Source organism: Amphiura filiformis, chromosome 3, assembly GCF_039555335.1.
Source record: "Amphiura filiformis chromosome 3, Afil_fr2py, whole genome shotgun sequence".
NCBI classification, from domain to species: Eukaryota; Metazoa; Echinodermata; class Ophiuroidea; order Amphilepidida; family Amphiuridae; genus Amphiura; species Amphiura filiformis.
Genome location: NC_092630.1, coordinates 31959726 through 31967071, shown reverse-complemented (window position 1 = coordinate 31967071; position 7346 = coordinate 31959726).

Sequence of the window (7346 nt, the reverse complement as noted above, 5' to 3'; positions counted from 1 at the left end):
TTGTAAATTTTCATGAACAAATTTGGAAACAGCATGAAAAATGCATTAAAATGAGTACAAACAAGCCTGGTATTGGTTCAGTGGTTCTTAAGATAGCTCTTGATATTTCGACAAAATATCTCAAAACTTGGGACTTTTTATGTTGAAGCTTATGGCTAGCACGCAGAGCATAAATAGCAAATCTTCTAAATTAGGATCATTTCTTTATCAACGATAGTGCATTCGTGCGGCAGACACAATTATCTAAAAATAAAATCATTGCTTGGGGCAGAAAGGTCTTTATCTTTAAATGGATAGGCCTATCATTATATCGATCAAGTTGTGCAACTTAAACCGTTGTTCTTGCTACCAACTTTAAATAAACTTCATCCAATCCCGTGTTAATTTCATTAGTTTGTTTTTGTGAACTGAAGCATTCACATTGTAAACGAACCATCTGTTTATATTTGGAATAATGCTAATGAAGGATGCGAGTTCCCACACTGGATTGTCAATTAACTGCTTCGTTCGATCATTGTCAAGGTGGTGTGTCTAGAAGTTGCATATCTTTAAAGTTGGTTAACGAATGATGTTGAAGTTTCTCAAAGTGGGTCCCTAACCCTCAGGAACCAATATACAATGAATGCAGTACGAAATCGCTGTGATCGCAGGTTGACTGCGCTTGAACTTGATCGCCATGCCGAAAAAGCGAGAAATCGTAATCAAGCTGAACAACAACTTTTAGACACAAATCTAGAGAAAATTTGTAATAGTGAGAAAAAATGCGTCAAGGGTTACGAGAAGAATTACCAACGAATTGAAAACAACCTTGCAGGAACTGTCAGTGTCTTCTGGAGGACGGTTATCACCACATGTGAACAACAAGATGACAAGACGCAGATCTGTAGACAGCGCAATGTCTGCGGCACAGAACGGGACAACTCGGTTGCATACTCGTCCCATCCCTCCAGTTCTAGGAAACAACAGGCGACGACGATGCTCCATTGATAATGGTGATGTTAGTCTATTTGTCCGCTCTTTCCCAAAAAACGGAATTCAGAATCCTTCTCGAGATCCAAGGTGGTTTAGACGTCGTGCGTCGACGGGTGCAGTTGTGTGCGCACAGTCTATTTCACCACATATTATCAGTCCGAGTATAAAGATAAACGAAGAAAGTGAATTTCCTTCTTGCACGAGTCCTTCAAATAGAATTCTCCGCCGCAGACGATTTAGTGAAAACGACGTGTCTCTTGCAAAGAGTATTTCATTGCTCCAAGTTAAAAATATCGAGGAAAATTCTCGTTCTAGACGTAGTAGCTTGGCGTCTGCAGAAGAAACAATTGCTGAAGAGATGATCATAAGCCATAAGTCAAAAACGCAATTGGAAAGCGAAAGCCCAACCCATACATCTTGTTACGAACTTTCACATGACGAATTCACAGATGAAAAAGAAGAATATACTAAGGATGCGAACTCTGATTCTAATGACATAACAGTAACAATTGTTGTCACACCAGACGACAATCAAAATCTGACATCTCCTCATTTCGGTAATGACAATTGTAACAATGGTATCACTGAAGACGATCGTCTCCCAGAAGACAAGGTAACTTTGATAAACTCTTGGTTGAAGACGACTAGTAATGAATATCATTCTGTGAACGATGACAAAGGTGCCTTGATTGATGAAACTGTAAAGAAAACGTCTTTTCGGCCAGATACTCCAAGGACATCGAGATTTTCTCTTCCAATCATAAAAATTTCTGACTCTAGCTGGATAGATCCACATTCAGATGACAATTTTCGAATGAAGATTTCCACGTCAAACGCTGGATCAAAACAAGTCATACCATCCACTCCACGAGAAGCTACGACGGGAAAACGGCTCCGCGACGCGCGCCGAAAAGCATTTCTGACGATGCCAGCTACATATGCCGCCCTTTCTCGACGCAGGCATTCCACTCCAGATATGACGTCTGAAGTGAAGCATTTTGGTGCCAAAAGACTTTTGAGGGATATGGATGAGAGGAGAAAAAGTGAGGATGAAGAGTTGAAAACTAGAATTCAGAACTTCCTTCAAAAACCAGTCACGCCAGGAGTGTCTGAAACCTCTCTGGGCTCAAGTATTGGGAACAGCGATGGTGATGTTGAAAACGACATTTAATATCTGAAGCATCATAAACATGACATTTGTTGGACTGTTTATTGATGGACTGCTGTTCCAAAATGAATGAATATCATGCGCAAATATCATTTGCTCGGTTCGGTTCAATTGAAGAACTTTGCAGATCACAATTTCATTGGAAGAACTAAGATTTTTAAATGTGTAAATAATTTGTTTATCTATTTTTGACAACAACCACATAACTTGTGGATTTGCTCGGAGTTAGTTTTAGACCCCGGTTTTAAAACACTCCAAATTTTGCAACGGATAATGTAGTTGTGAACAAATGGTTGAACCGTTTGTTGCATTGTCTTGATGCTATGTACTTTGAATAAACCTGTGTATACATGCAGTGCTTATGTGATATAATTACCATTAAATGGCCATGTCAAAATTAGTCTTGGTAACGGACATAATTATGGCTACTGATTTAATGGTAATTATATATCATAAGCACTGCATGTACACAAGTTTATTCAAAGCACGTAGCATCAAGAGAGTGCAACAAACGGTTCAATCATTTGTTAACAACTACATTAACGGTTGCAAAATTTAGAGTGTAATTGAGGTGGTCTGACTTTAAATAAAGACATTAAGAGTAGCTTACGTTTTTAATGTTATTTATTCAAATAATGCTGTTAGAGTATTGAACACACAGTTGTAGTTCCATCATTATCAGTATAAATAGTTGAAAACAGATTTTATAGAGTGCAAAATGGATCATTATATAAATATGACATAGAATATTATTTCATTAAGAATATGACAATTATAATAAAATCCATTCAGAGATTTATACGATAAAGTGATAACATTTCACAGCACAAGAGATCACTTAACAATGTTACTTGATATTGGTACAGGTGTTATGATAATCGTTTCAATAAATGGAAATGTTTACTGCAAATGATATCAAAAAACATAAATAGAAATTTCTATAGTAATTATTCATTACAAAAATATGACATGTTTCTACCTGTATATTTTCAGACCAGACCAAAATTTACAATATATATCTATTATATCATTGTATACCTATACATTCATAGGAATATGCCTATTTTAGGTAAACATACACTGCAAAAATTGTGTCTTACCTGAGGACACTATTTTAAGACGCGACTTTGAAGCCACTTTTTGGCCATGTCCATGGCTTGTGGAAAGACAAGACTTTGAGCTATGTCCTTAAGTCATGTCTTAATTATAGGATCAGAATGGGACATGTCTTACTTCATGTCCTAATTAAAGACACATTATTGAATAAGTGACTTCTAACAAGTCACTAATGCTTCGAGTCGTGTCTTATCGCAATTTCCTATGTCTCTAAACTAGACATGACTCATATGCATAAAGTCATGACTAACCACAAGATATGAGATTATGATATGTGACTTGCACAAAGACGCTAAATTAAGACATGTCTTCTGAAGATCTCCATGCTAGACACAATTTTTGCAGTGTAGAGTTGCGCTGCTTGACTGTTCTATGGAAAATAAGCATATCATTATTTTAATATACATTCAAATTATCGCATACCTTTTCATATATTCAAAGGGGAATACAAACATTTTGCCAGCAAAATATAATTCAATTTAGACATTCTATAATGAAAACATAACAGAGCTTTTTACACCAAAAGTTTCACAAGTTCATTTGGAGAAGAAAGGTAAACAATATCCAAAAGCACAATTGCCTGTGGATGAAACATGACAACCTTATTCTAAACGCACAAAAAAAGCAGTTACACCACACATGCCCTTTATTCAAGAGTACTCTATTTTTCTTTACAAATATGTGTAGAAAACAGTCCCATTCAATAGCAGGTCGTGTTTTTTAAAACAACAACTTACATATTCTATCAAACATCAAGAAGTTGGTCTTATGTTTTGGGCATATAAATGTGACATGTCATGTCAAAAGGAGACACTTTTGGGCAGGTTATCAATTTTGAGGTTTTACATATCTCAAATATAGAGATATATTGCTCCACAACACCATTTTCTCCAATGAAATCGGACATTCCGAAGCGAAGATATTGAGTTTGGAAGTTATGGTATTATAAAATTGGAAATTGAGATATCGGCCTTTAAAAATATTATTGACAATGTTGAGAGTAGGAATTAACTTGAAAAATGTCTCAAAAAATACAAGCTACCAGTTATATTCTGGTCTGAAACTATCAGACAATATTAGTATCATTAATAACATCACAAATTTGCAACAAACCCAAATTGTGAAAAAATCACCCACCGGCAGATTTTTGGCTATTTCTCCATTTACGATCCTGCCCAAAAAGTCTCCTTTTGACATAACATATAACAAATATCCCTTTATTTAGCTACTGGCATTTAGGCTGGTATAGGATCCAAATTTGGAATAGATTATATGATTGCACAAATTACACAATGTCAGAAGTTACAACATGGTAAATGTATCGATGTACTACTAGGAAAGTGAATATAAAATACTCTTCTGACATGAGAAGTTAGAGATACTTTGTAAATAGTTCCTTACGTACTATTTGGTCAATGCTATTTTCATATGTGGCAATATGCATGGCTTCAATAAGTAAGGTAAATGAAGTAATTTATTAATGTACTGGTACATGTACTTAACACACAATACACATCTCTTTCTGATACTAAAAAATTACTTTCTCTTCACTAATGATACATGCATGCATTATTTACACATGAATATATGAGGGTGATATGGTCAGTAGCTGTCAGTCACACATACAGACAGAGTTCAAGACAAAATGAAGAAAAACAAAGAGAGATCATACTTTTTCACGAAAATGGAACCCTCTGGATGCAATAACAAGAAACAAATCCCTTTTTTACAGAAAAATGTTGGGTATACAAAGGGTATAAAATGTTTATATTATAACATTAAAAAACACAACTTGTTGCAAACCATTCTAACATTGTTATTTAAGTGTTGACAAAATATTAATAACAACATGTTAAAAATGTTGTAGTTGTGTTTTTTCATTTTCATATATAGTGTTTTAAAAACATTTTCATGACTTTTATATAACCCAACATTCAAATGTTATTAAAAGGTTTTGACCAAAACCAATAAAACATGTTTGTGTTTGATGCTGGGTTCTTATTAAAATTAGAATAGACTCTTACGCTACCTGTGGATGCAATAGGAAAAGAATCTACATGTCTAATTATCTCAGATCCAAATTAATCTGGGTTATTACACAATAAAAGAAACAATGTCAAGAAGTGTACAAAGTTTGAGCATTTACCAATTAACTTATCAGTAAGAGTAATCAATTAACAAAAGAAGTGTACATCTAAATGTAAATGCTAATTGGAGTTAATGAGCTGTGTTAATCATGTATCATATTAACTCTTGAAGGTTACAACATGTGTCCACTGACAACAAATGATAAGGTATTCAACTATTAGTGTAATGCTGTTATAGGGACGTTCAGAGATATGACGACAAATAAAAAATCTGTACAATTTTCTGCAGTCTTCTCAAACTGGTTGATAGATAGAAGAAATAGCAACTGAAATGATTTGGTCTGATGAAAGCACCAAGAATGAGCACTTCAAAACCTTAAGTACATAAAAGAATGGTTCATTTAAAATGCTGAGAAGAACATAAAGTGTAAACTACTCTCAAAAATTGGATGAGCAAGGCTTAAAAAGTCTATCATAGCACACTGACCATACTATAATGAGTGTGGAATGAGGACAGGAATATGCAAATGCTTGCATAACATGTTCAATTTTCTTAGATAATCAGTGTATATGTGTATTTTGAAAACCACTTTATTTTTTAAGATATCAAGAGCCCCATCATTTCACTGGACCAAAGAGGTTATTATTATTATTATGGCAAAAGATTTCAAAATTCAACTTGAGCATATGGAGTTGTCGGTGCATGACATAAATTATACTGCCAATACCTTCAACATCTTCACCAAATTATGTGCCATTAAAATTTACTCTGCCAATAATATTTGATCAGATTTCTCCCCCAAATGCATGGCAAAATGTTGAGGTCATTTTCAGGAAGTTGATGTGTTACTTGGGATTGACACCTGTATCGAATATGACAAATAAGTGCTATATCTTGTCTGCATATGCAGAATTGTTATTAGATTCCAGCAAACAGTTACAAAATGGAGAAAACAAATATTCAAATTTGTTTCTGAATCTATTCCAGACAAATACTAGTTTAGTGTGAAACTTTGACAAGTCCCAATTCTCTCCTCCCTGACACAGGTACAATAACTACCTCCCACTGATGCAGTGTAAAAAATCTCAAAGCAATTAACACAATCCAATCATGGTAGCTGGGTTAAGTTATCCATGTTACACATATCAAATGTTTTGTCATTCAGACACAAGTATAAACTTTTCTTGGCCAACAACAAAAAAACGCCTCATAGACTAGTTATTACTTGTACACCAGATATCTTGTTTGTTCCATTAACTGCCCAGGGCACTTAATGAAATTATTTTGGGTGAGCGCTTATGTTTTACATTGTAAAAAAGGCCCAAAATATTCATCTATCATCATCAGTGTGTCATATGTTTCAGACCATGATTCAGATTTGCATGTGCAGTTAATAAACTAATAATCAGTTTGCTTGTAAAATCACTGGGTGGGTGCTTATAGGGGCATGGGCAGTTAATGGAATGAATACGGTAATTTGAATACATTGCTTTTTATGCTCACCCTACAAAACATTTTTCCATTTTCGTTTCTTTTCTACAGATTATATATATTTCAAAAAATTACTCTGTAAATCTTACTGTCAATTTCCAACAGAATGCAAATATTGTGCTAGCAAATCAAGAACCCAGTCCCTGCTGAATTTTGAATGTCCTGTAATCTCTAACAAGAAAACAAGCACTGCATCCCTATTATATTGACTTTGCAAAGTAAAATACTAATTCCTATTTCAATACATCCAAAGGTTGAGGAATATGAATGAGGTGTCACTGGAGCTGGCTGGAATAGATAATAGCTCCATGTCAAAAACAATTAAATAATATATGCAGAAATAAATTAATAGGCACTTACATGAACAATAGACTTATGTTACTTACATTAAACCAGGGACCGTATTGTACGGTCCCTGATTTAACACATATACAATAGATCATACAAGGAAAGCACAGAAATATGGCAAAAAATAAAATAAAATAAACAAAATATTCCTGAAATATAATTC